The sequence below is a fragment of the Nerophis lumbriciformis genome, linkage group LG10 (assembly GCF_033978685.3).
Source record: "Nerophis lumbriciformis linkage group LG10, RoL_Nlum_v2.1, whole genome shotgun sequence".
Classification (NCBI taxonomy): domain Eukaryota; kingdom Metazoa; phylum Chordata; class Actinopteri; order Syngnathiformes; family Syngnathidae; genus Nerophis; species Nerophis lumbriciformis.
Window position 1 is genome coordinate 44,321,868 of NC_084557.2, and position 11,324 is coordinate 44,333,191.

The following is an 11,324-nucleotide window of genomic DNA, read 5'->3' on the forward strand; positions in this document are numbered from 1 at the left end:
CATAATAAATACTGACTGGTATGCACACATAATAAATACTGACTAGTTTATACATAATGAATACTGATTGGTATGCAGACATAATACATACTGACTGGTATACACATAATACATATTGACTCGTACATACATAATAAATACTGATTAGTATGCACATATAATAAATACTGACTGGTATACACACATACTAAATACTGACTGGTATATTATACACACATATTAAATACTGACTCGTATGCACACTTAACATATACTGACTGGTATACACATATACTAAATACTGACTGGAATACACACATAATAAATACTGACTGGTATGCACACATAATACATACTGACTGGTATACACACATAATAAATACTGACTGGTATACACACATAATACATACTGACTGGTATACAGACATAATACATACTGACTAGAATAGACACATAATACATACTGACTGGTATGCACACATAATAAATACTGACTGGTTTACACATATAATACATACTGACTGGTATGCACACATATTAAATACTGACTGGTATACACACATAATACATACTGACTGGTATGCACACATAATAAATACTGACTGGTATACACACATAATACATACTGACTGGTATACAGACATAATAAATACTGACTAGTATAGACACATAATACATACTGACTGGTATGCACACATAATAAATACTGACTGGTTTACACATATAATACATACTGACTGGTATGCACACATATTAAATACTGACTGGTATACACATATAATACATACTGACTGGTATACACACATAATACATACTGACTGGTATGCACACATAATAAATACTGACTGGTATACACACATAATACATACTGACTGGTATACAGACATAATAAATACTGACTAGTATAGACACATAATACATACTGACTGGTATGCACACATAATAAATACTGACTGGTTTACACATACAATACATACTGACTGGTATGCACACATAATACATACTGACTGGTATGCACACATAATAAATACTGACTGGTATACACACATAATACATACTGACTGGTATACAGACATAATAAATACTGACTAGTATAGACACATAATACATACTGACTGGTATACACACATAATACGTACTGACTGGTATGTACACATAATAAATACTGACTGGTATGTACACATAATAAATACTGACTGGTATACACACATAATAAATACTGACTGGTATACACACATAATTCATACTGACTGGTATGTACACATAATACATACTGACTGGTATACACACAATACACACTGACTGGTACACCCACATAACAAATACTGACTGGTATACACACATAATAAATACTGACTGGTGTAACACATAATAAATACTGACTGATACACACAAGCTATGGGGATGATATCAGTAGAAAAAACTGCATTTCGTTGAGATAACAATGAGTCATATGAAACTAAAATATGACTTATTTTGTATTTTTGGTAAATATTGGACACAAAGTATTGAGATGAAGATGCAAGTGTAAGCCACTGTGACACTATTTTTCTTTCACTGTTGTTATTATTATTATTTTTTTATAAATGGCTGTGATGATAATGTCAATGAGGGATTTCTAATCACTGCTATGTTGGAATTCCTATTAATATTGAAACTGTTGTTGATATTATTAATTTTTGTTTGACTACTTTTGGATTGTTTTGTGTCATGTTTGTGTGTCCTCTCAATTGCTCTGTTGATTGCTATTCTGAACGTTGCTGGGCCGGGTTTAGTTTTGGAATTGGAATTGTAACCACCCTCCGGTTTGCTGTTGATTTTACGCAGGTGAAAAGTTCCCATTCCTTTATTCAAATGAACAGTATTTGGCAGCAGGGTGGTGGAGGAATGCCGACCCGGGGAAGAAGATGATGATGATTATGCTGATATTTCCCAAAGAATGGCTGGGCAGGATTATCTCATTTGTTTTGGTTCTGCAGCATAAACCTTTAATTTACTTGAAACTCTTCACAATGAAGCAGCCTGCAGTTTTTTCCTCCTTATGACAGAAGAGGAAGTTTCAGGGTTTTCATCAGCAGTAACTCAACATGACTCCTATAAAGCAGAGAGGGAACACAAGACAATAAAATAAACCCGCAAACAAGAAGGTTACAGAGAATAAAAGTTCATGTTAGAAGCTGAGAAAGTTTGGACGAGACTTTTCAAATTCCTTTTCCTACACATACAGGGGACAAGGGCACATTGTGGACCAACTAAGGTCTGTCTCAATCAATCAATCAATCAATTAATGTTTATTTATAGAACCTTAAATCACGAGTGTCTTTAAGGGCTGCATAAGCCACAACGACATCCGCGGTACAGAGCCCACATAAGGGCAAGGAAAAACTCACCCCAGTGGGACGTCGATGTGAATGACTATGAGAAACCTTGGAGAGGACCGCATATGTAGGTGACCCCACCCTCTAGGGGAGACCAGATGCAATGGACGTCGAGTGGGTCTGACATAATATTGTGAAAGTCCAGTCCATAGTGGATCTAACATAATAGTGAGAGTCCAGTCCATGGTGGATCTAACATAATAGTGATGGTCATGTCCATAGTGGATCTAACATAATAGTGAGAGTCCAGTCCATAGTGGATCTAACATAATAGTGTGAGAGCCCAGTCCATAGTGGATACAACATAATAGTGAGAGTCCAGTCCATAGTGGATCTAACATAATAATGAGAGTCCAGTCCATAGTTGATCTAACATAATAATGAGAGTCCAGTCCATAGTGGATATAACATAATAGTGAGAGTTCAGTCCATAGTGGATCTAACATAATAATGAGAGTCCAGTCCATGGTGGATCTAACATAATAGTGAGAGTCCAGTCCATAGTGTATCTAATATAATAGTGAGAGTCCAGTCCATAGTGGATCTAACATAATAGTGAGAGTCCAGTCCATAGTGGATCTAACATAATAGTGAGAGTCCAGTCCATAGTGGATATAACATAATAGTGAGAGTCCAGTCCATAGTGGATCAAACATAATAGTGTGAGAGTCCAGTCCATAGTGGATTAAACATAATAGTGTGAGAGTCCAGTCCATAGTGGATCTAACATAATAGTGTGAGAGTCCAGTCCATAGTGGATCTAACATAATAGTGAGAGTCCAGTCCATAGTGGATCGAACATAATAGTGAGAGTCCAGTCCATAGCGGATCTAACATAACAGTGTGAGAGTCCAGTCCATACTAGATCTAACATAATAGTGTGAGAGTCCAGTCTATAGTGGATCTAACATAATAGTGTGAGAGTCCAGTCCATAGTGGATCTAACATAATAGTGAGAGTCCAGTCCATGGTGGATCTAACATAATAGTGAGAGTCCAGTCCATAGTGTATCTAATATAATAGTGAGAGTCCAGTCCATAGTGGACCTAAATATAATTGTGAGAGTTCAGTCCATAGTGGATCTAACATAATAGTGAGAGTCCAGTCCATAGTGGATCTAACATAACAGTGAGAGTCCTGTCCATAGTGGATCTAACATAATAGTAAGAGTCCAGTCCATAGTGGGGCCAGCAGGAAACCATCCCGAGTGGAGACGGGTCAGCAGCGCAGAAATGTCCCCAACCAATGCACAGGCGAGCAGTCCACCCCGGGTCCCGACTCTGGACAGCCAGCGCTTCATCCATGGCCACCGGACCTGTGTCCCCCCCCTCCACAAGGGAGAAGGGGTCAGAGGAGAAAAGAAAAGAAACGGCAGATCAACTTGTCTAAAAAGGGGGTCTATTTAAAGGCTAGAGTATACAAATGAGTTTTAAGATGGGACTTAAAAGCTTCTACTCAAGTTCCAAGCCCTAAAATGACACAAATGCTGCCACGGCTGTGCCTGATGGCGATGGTTGTGACAGCAAGATGCGGCGACAGGAGACAACGTGCAGAGTCCCAAATCAGGGAGTGCACGGAAAGCAAAGAGGAAAAAAAGTGCATTGTCAGCAAAGCAAGCAAAAAATAAATACATTAACAAGCAATGATCCAGCCTGTGTCTGCAGGGTAGGCCGGCATTTAAAGAAGCCTATTTGGCAACCCGGAACAGGTGCGCCCAAATTTCCAATCAAAGACAGGTGAGGGGAAACAGGAAGTGGAACTAGAGTAAGTATGCATCATATAAAGTACACCATCAATGTGATGGAGTATGTACAACGCGTTTCAGGTATATTAAGGCGCTATGTAAAGACAAACAATTTACCATTCATTTCAGTTTGTCCTAGGGGTGTTGCCGTAGCCAGGAAGTAGTCTTTGCCATTAAGTTGTACGTGCCAGCCTGTAGTGTAGTCGAGCCCTACAAAGTGCTTTTACTGTAAGTATTGTACTCATTACACGCCAGCTGTTTGATTGTAACATGCATCTTACTTGTAGTTTTCATTACCACATTTTTAGGTTTTGAAATCACCATAATGCTAACCAGTAACGAGATTTAAATATACTGTATGTATACCGTATTTTCCGGACCATAGGGCACACCGGATTATAAGGCGCACTGCCGATGAATGGTCTATTTTTGATCTGTTTTCATATATAAGGCGCACCGGATTATAGGGCGCATTAAAGGAGTCATATTATTTTTTTCTAAATGTAAAAGACTTCCTTGTGGTCTACATAACATGTGATGGTGGTTCTTTGCTCAAAATGTTGCATAGATGATGTTTTACACATCATCTTCAAGCCGCTTTCTGACAGTCTCTTCCGGATCTTATTTACGTGGCTCACCTTCGACAGCGTCTTCTCCCCGTCATCTTTGTTGTAGCGGTGTAGCGTGCAAGGACGGGAGTGGAAGAAGTGTCAAAAGATGGCGCTAACTGTTTTAATGACATTCAGAATTTACTTCAATCAATAACGGAGCAGCAAAAACCGTCCGACCGGAACTCTAATAACTAAAGTTTCTTGGGTGAATAATGTAAACTCACTACACCGGTATGTTTTAGCGCTTTCATGGCGAGTTTACTGACAGATATAAGTAAGAACTTTACACTACGTGGCGGTGTAGCGTGCAAGGACGGGTGTGGAAGAAGTGTCAAAAGATGGAGCTAACTGTTTTAATGACATTCACACTTTACTTCCATTAATAACGGAGCAGCATCTCCTCATCCGGAAACAACCACACCAAAAATGTGTCCCGTGAAAAAACGTCCGACCGGAACTTTCTAATAACTAAAGTTCCTTGGGTGAATTATGTAAACTCACTATACCGGTGTGTTTTAGCGCTTTCTTTGCGAGTTTACTGACAGATATAAGTAAGAACTTTACACTACTTTATATTAGAAATGGCAACAGTGGAGTTCCCTAAGATCTTCTTCATCCATCCATCTCACTGTCCCCTTATTTAAACTGTCCACCATGGGTGCCCTAGCTTTCAGCCGCTCTGCCCCACATCTTTGGAACTCATTACCACCAGACCTTCGTAACTTCGACTCAATATCCCTCTTCAAATCAAGACTCAAAACACACCTATTCCTGACTGCTTATTCATTGTAATCATCTTATCTTCTATATCTTTGTTGTTGTTTGATTTTATTGTTTCGATTTTGTAAGGTGTCCTTGAGTGCCCAGAAAGGCGCCTTATAAGTAAAATGTATTATTAGTAGTATTATTAAAATGAAGAAGCTTATCGACAACAGTATCGCCACGGACTACAAAGGTGGACTTGCGCAATTTTTCAGGATTCATGCAGATAAATGGAATGACCTTCGATCCCTCAGATGGCACTGTATCAAAAACCAACATCAATCTCTAAAGGATGTCACCACATGGGCTCAGGAACACTTCAAAAAACCACTGTCACTAAATACAGTTTGTCGCTACGTCTGTAAGTGCAAGTTAAAGCTCTACTATGCAAAGCGAAAGCCATTTATCAACAACATCCAGAAACGCTGCCGGCTTCTCTGGACCCAAAATCGTCTAAGATGGACTCATGCAAAGTGGAAAAGTGTTTTGTGGTCTGACGAGTCCACATTTCAAATAGTTTTTGGAAATATTTAAACATCCTGTCATCCGGGACCAAAGGGGAAGCGAACCATCCAGACTGTTATCGACGCAAAGTTGAAAAGCCAGCATCTGTGATGGTATGGGGGTGCATTAATGCCCAAGGCATGGGTAACTTACACATCTGTGAAGGCACCATTAATGCTGAAAGGTACATACAGGTTTTGGAGCAACATATGCTGCCATCTAAGCGCCGTCTTTTTCATGGACGCCCCTGCTTATTTCAGCAAGACAATGCCAAGCCACATTCAGCACGTGTTACAACAGCTTGGCTTCGTAAAAAAAAAGTGCGGGTACTTTCCTGGCCCGCCTGCAGTCCAGACCTGTCTCCCATCGAAAATGTGTGGCGCATTATGAAGCGTAAAATACGACAGCGGAGACCCCGGACTGTTGAACGACTGAAGCTCTACATAAAACAAGAATGGGAAATAATTCCACTTTCAAAGCTTCAACAATTAGTTTCCTCAGTTCACAATTTATTGAGTATTGTTAAAAGAAAAGGTGATGTAACACAGTGGTGAACATGCCCTTTCCCAACTACATTGGCACGTGTTGCAGCCATGAAATTCTAAGTTAATTATTATTTGCAAAAAAAAAAAAAAAGTTTATGAGTTTGAACATCAAATATGTTGTCTTTGTAGCATATTCAAATGAATATGGGTTGAAAAGGATGTGCAAATCATTGTATTCCGTTTATATTTACATCTAACACAAGTTCCCAACTCATATGGAAACGGGGTTTGTATGTTTGCCACTCTTGGACTGTGCTTTAAAAAAAGCACAATCAATAGTAAATACTAAAAACAATACTATGGCTATAAGTGCACAGATAAAACATGTAGCAGGTAAAGCCCACATTGTTAAAGATTAAACACAAATTGTGGAAATTTGTAACAAACTTAAGTCATTTCACTTTGGACAGCACTAATATTTGGCAGCAAGCCAACCGGCTATGTGTGCACGTCTACGTATCTGTATGTGCACAGCAGGGGAGCTGCTTAACCATATTATCTTTAAACTCCTTGTGCAGGTCTGGATGGTTGTTATTTAAAATGTTTACCTACGTTTGAGGCGAAGATTGTAATACTTCAATGCCACCATTGGCGAGGCGTGTTTTAAAGCAGTGCTTGCAGCGCTTCCGTGTTCAAAGGGTCACTTTTATCGGTAGTTTTAAGCCCATATACCGTATTTTCCGCACCATAAGGCGCCCTGGGTTAAAAGCCACGCCTTCAATGAACGGCATATTTCAAAACTTTGTCCACCTATAAGCCGCCCGGTGTTGTAAGCCGCATCTAACTGCGCTAAAGGAATGTCAAAAAAACAGTCAGATAGGTCAGTCAAACTTTAATAATATATTAAAAACCAGCGTTCTAACAACTCTGTTCACTCCCAAAATGTACGCAAATGTGCAATCACAAACATACGTATATCAACATGGACAGAGCTGCGTGAAAAAAGCCACCCGGCCTCTTCGCGTAAACTTAAACTTACCTTAACCACTCGCTCATCTTTTCTTCATCCATCCCTTCGAGTTAGCTTTTATGATGACGCCGGCTGGAAAGGTCTCTTTTGGCAAGGTCTTCCTTTTGAATATCACCATGGGTGGAAGTTTCTGGCCATTAGCATGGCAAGCTAGAACCACAGTGAAGGATGACTTCTCATTCCCTGTGGTGCGAATATTCACCGTACGTGCTCCCGTTGTATCCACAGTGCGGTTCACAGGAATATCAGTTGCTGTGAAATAGTAATCCGTGTGCGGATGGAGAGATTGCGTCTTTTCATGAACCGGATCCCTGACGCTTAGTAGGAGCCATTTTGTGGTCTTTACAGATGTAAACACACAAAGGAAATGAAACGTACGGTGTATCCGCGCGCTTTTTCTTCTTCTACGCGGGCGGGTGGTTGCTTACAGTAGAAGAAGAAGCGCTTCCTGTTCTATGGGAGCGGGTGCTTACCTTGGCGGTTGCTTGCGTAGAAGAAGAAGCGCTTCCTGTTCTACCGGGAAAAAAGATGGCGGCCGTTTACCGAAGTTGCGAGATCGAAACTTTATGAAAATGAATCGTAATATTAATCCATATATAAAGCGCACCGGGTTAAAAGCCGCACTGTCAGCTTTTGAGTAAATTTGTGGTTTTTAGGTGCGGCTAATAGTGCGGAAAATACGGTACCTCCATATTGCGCTTTAGGCGCCTTCTTTATTAACCAGTAGAAATGCAGTTTTTTGCCATACAGTACAACATTACTCCCAACCTTGGCTTGGTTTCTACCTCGATATGTGTCAAGTATATTTGTACCTAGGACTATGTAAAATGCGGAAAAAAAACAAAACAGCACACTTAGAGCCTAATTTACTTTTCTAATTTGTTGTCTTGTCCAGACGGGATAGAAAGAGGGAAAAAGGAAAACAGAGGGGGAAATTGCGGCTACAAGGGGGATAAGACAGAAAGACAACAACAACGACAAAACAACATCAGCAAATACGATATGCACAAATATGATACGAAAAATGATAGCAAAAAAATTGAATTAAAAAAAAAAAGCAGAAACATGGAGGGAAGGAAAGAGGCGAACAATATTAACCTTGTACATTGTTATAGTAAATATAGGTTAAGCTTTATCAGTGTGCTGTGTATATCCAGTTTCACCTGGGTGCAACAAAATTAATATATATTGGATGAAATGTGGTTATATGCATGAGTGTATGTATGTATATGTGCTTGTGTATGTACAGTATGTGTATATGTATGTTTGTACAGTCAATGTATATGTACAGTATATGTATGTTTGTACTGTGAATGTATATGTACAGTATGCGCATATGTTGGTTTATAGAGTGAGAGTGAATGTGTGTGTGGATATGTACTGTATTTGTGTGTGTATGTGCCAGTGTATGTGTGAATGAATGTACGTATTGTATGTAAGTGTGTTTGTATCAGTGACGTGCGGTGAGGTTGATGGCTGGTGAGGCACTGACTTCATCACAGTCAGATTTACAAACATATGAACCCTAAAGAGTATCTTATTCACCATTTGATTGGCAGCAGTTAACGGGTTATGTTTAAAAGCTCATACCAGAATTCTTCCCTGCTTGGCACTCAGTATCAAGGCTTGGAATTGGGGGTTAACTCACCAATTATTATTCCCGGGCGCGTCGCCACTGCTGCCCACTGCTCCCCTCACCTCCCAGGGGGTGATCAAGGGGATGGGTCAAATGCAGAGGACACATTTCATTACACCTAGTGTGTGTGTGACAATCATTGGTACTTTAACTTAACTTTAACTTTACACGTACAAACTGTAGCACACAAAAAAGCACATTTAATAAAAAAATGTTTATAATGGTCTTACCTTTACTTATAAATGAAGTCCATGCGCCACTATTGTGCCGGATTAATGCAACCCCTGACGGGAGTGTTATATCAACTAAAGCCCTCACTTAAACTTTCCACGAGCAAGATTGAATCTATTTAAAAAAGTGTAACCGAGGGTTTATAAATGTCGCCTATACTGTATGAAACTACAAAATAACAAACACGGAGGCTCCAGTTTACACGAGGACGACTTTATTTACCTTCTTTCAAAAACCTCCGCTCCACTCCAACGTTTCATCACTTCTGCTCTTAGCGCCTTCAAAATAAAAGCTTAAGGCATATACTGTATAACAGCGCATAACAGGAACTTAACATCACAAAGAGGAAAGCCCATAAAAATAGGTTACAAAAGTTATTTAATAAGAAGCCAAAAAGTGCAAAAACAATCATGTTCGTGTTGGAGGAGTTGTGAATTAGGTACACCTGCAGACTGCAGGTGTACCTAATGTTGTGGCCCTGCAGTCATTCACAACTCCTCCAACACGAACATTATTGTTTTTGCACTTTTTGGCTTCTTATGAAATAACTTTTTTAAATAGATTCAATCTTGCACGTGGAAAGTTTAAGTGTGGGCTTTAGTTGATATAACACTCCCATGCTATATCAACGGCGGGGGTGCAGGAGGCGGGATTACTGCGAGCCTCAGCCAGTGCGTCTTTTGCAGCCGTTTTATGATCGCTCAACACAATAAATACGTTACACACATACAGTTGTTGACAAAATACACTGTACATTATATACCTCAGCTAGCTAAACTATGGAAATGTATAATATAATTCATATAGCAATACGGTCTCACTGCACAGCAGGCCAGCAGTTAGCCGAGTCTGCAATCCATGTTGAGGCACAACGCAGTGACGTGCCTCAACTGGCTGCTGTTCACCGCACCGTCTCTTCTCAGTATTTGAACGGCAAATGTGAAAATTCAGCGATTTTAAATAAAAATAATCTAAAACTGGTGAAGTTAAATGGAAAATAACTTTGTAGTATAATCACTGGATACATATAACAATTTAATAAAATGTTTTTCTTTTTACATTTTTTTTCTTTCCATGATAGCAGGTGAGGTGGGGCCTCACCTGCCTCTAGTGACTGCACGTCACTGGTTTGTATGTACAATATATTTGTATTATATAAACAATTGCTGGAAAACCCCCGACAACCAGCACCACCCGATTTAAAGCTGATCTACTAAACGTGTGCAAAGTGGATTGCGTCTGTTAAGTGTGCAGACTTAGTTACTGTGAAGACTCTGTCTTCATTGATATGCAAAAATCTATGCTGATCATCAAAACGGCCACAATACTGGGAGGAGAGGATATTATTATTTAGCACGCACAATGTGATTCATCAACATTCATCACATTTTGCGAGCACTATTTTACATTTAACTTAGCATGTGTCAGGAGGACGTGCAAACTGACAGTTCCACACACGGCTTTGACAGAGGGGTGCAAATACAGACCATGGACAGAGAATCCTCCGTCCTACGTGTGTGCGTCAAATTTTTGGTCAGAAAAAAAAAAAATTATAGACATATCGTCTATTCAGCAATTTCCTTTTATAATTGTATGTCTGCCGGATGACTTGGGGCCCGATTAATTAAATGTGATTGAAGTCTGCTGGTGTTTTTAAAATGTTTTTTTTTATTTATTTAGGAAATACAGTATATGACTATAATAAATATTCTGCATTAAAATACTTATTTCATTATACTTTTTCTTGCATTTTAGTCATTCCGCTGGTGATGCGATCCACATTAATCCAAAAATTAAGTGTCAGTGTGCACATATTTCTGTTGTCTCGATTGCGATTCAGGAAAGGTGTTGGAGAATATAGATGTGTGCTGCTGGTTCAACACATGGCCTACAGGTAGGAGCACGATCACATCAACGTGCAGAAAAGGATTACCTGCCCCGTGGTAAAAGCTCCGTATGCACGC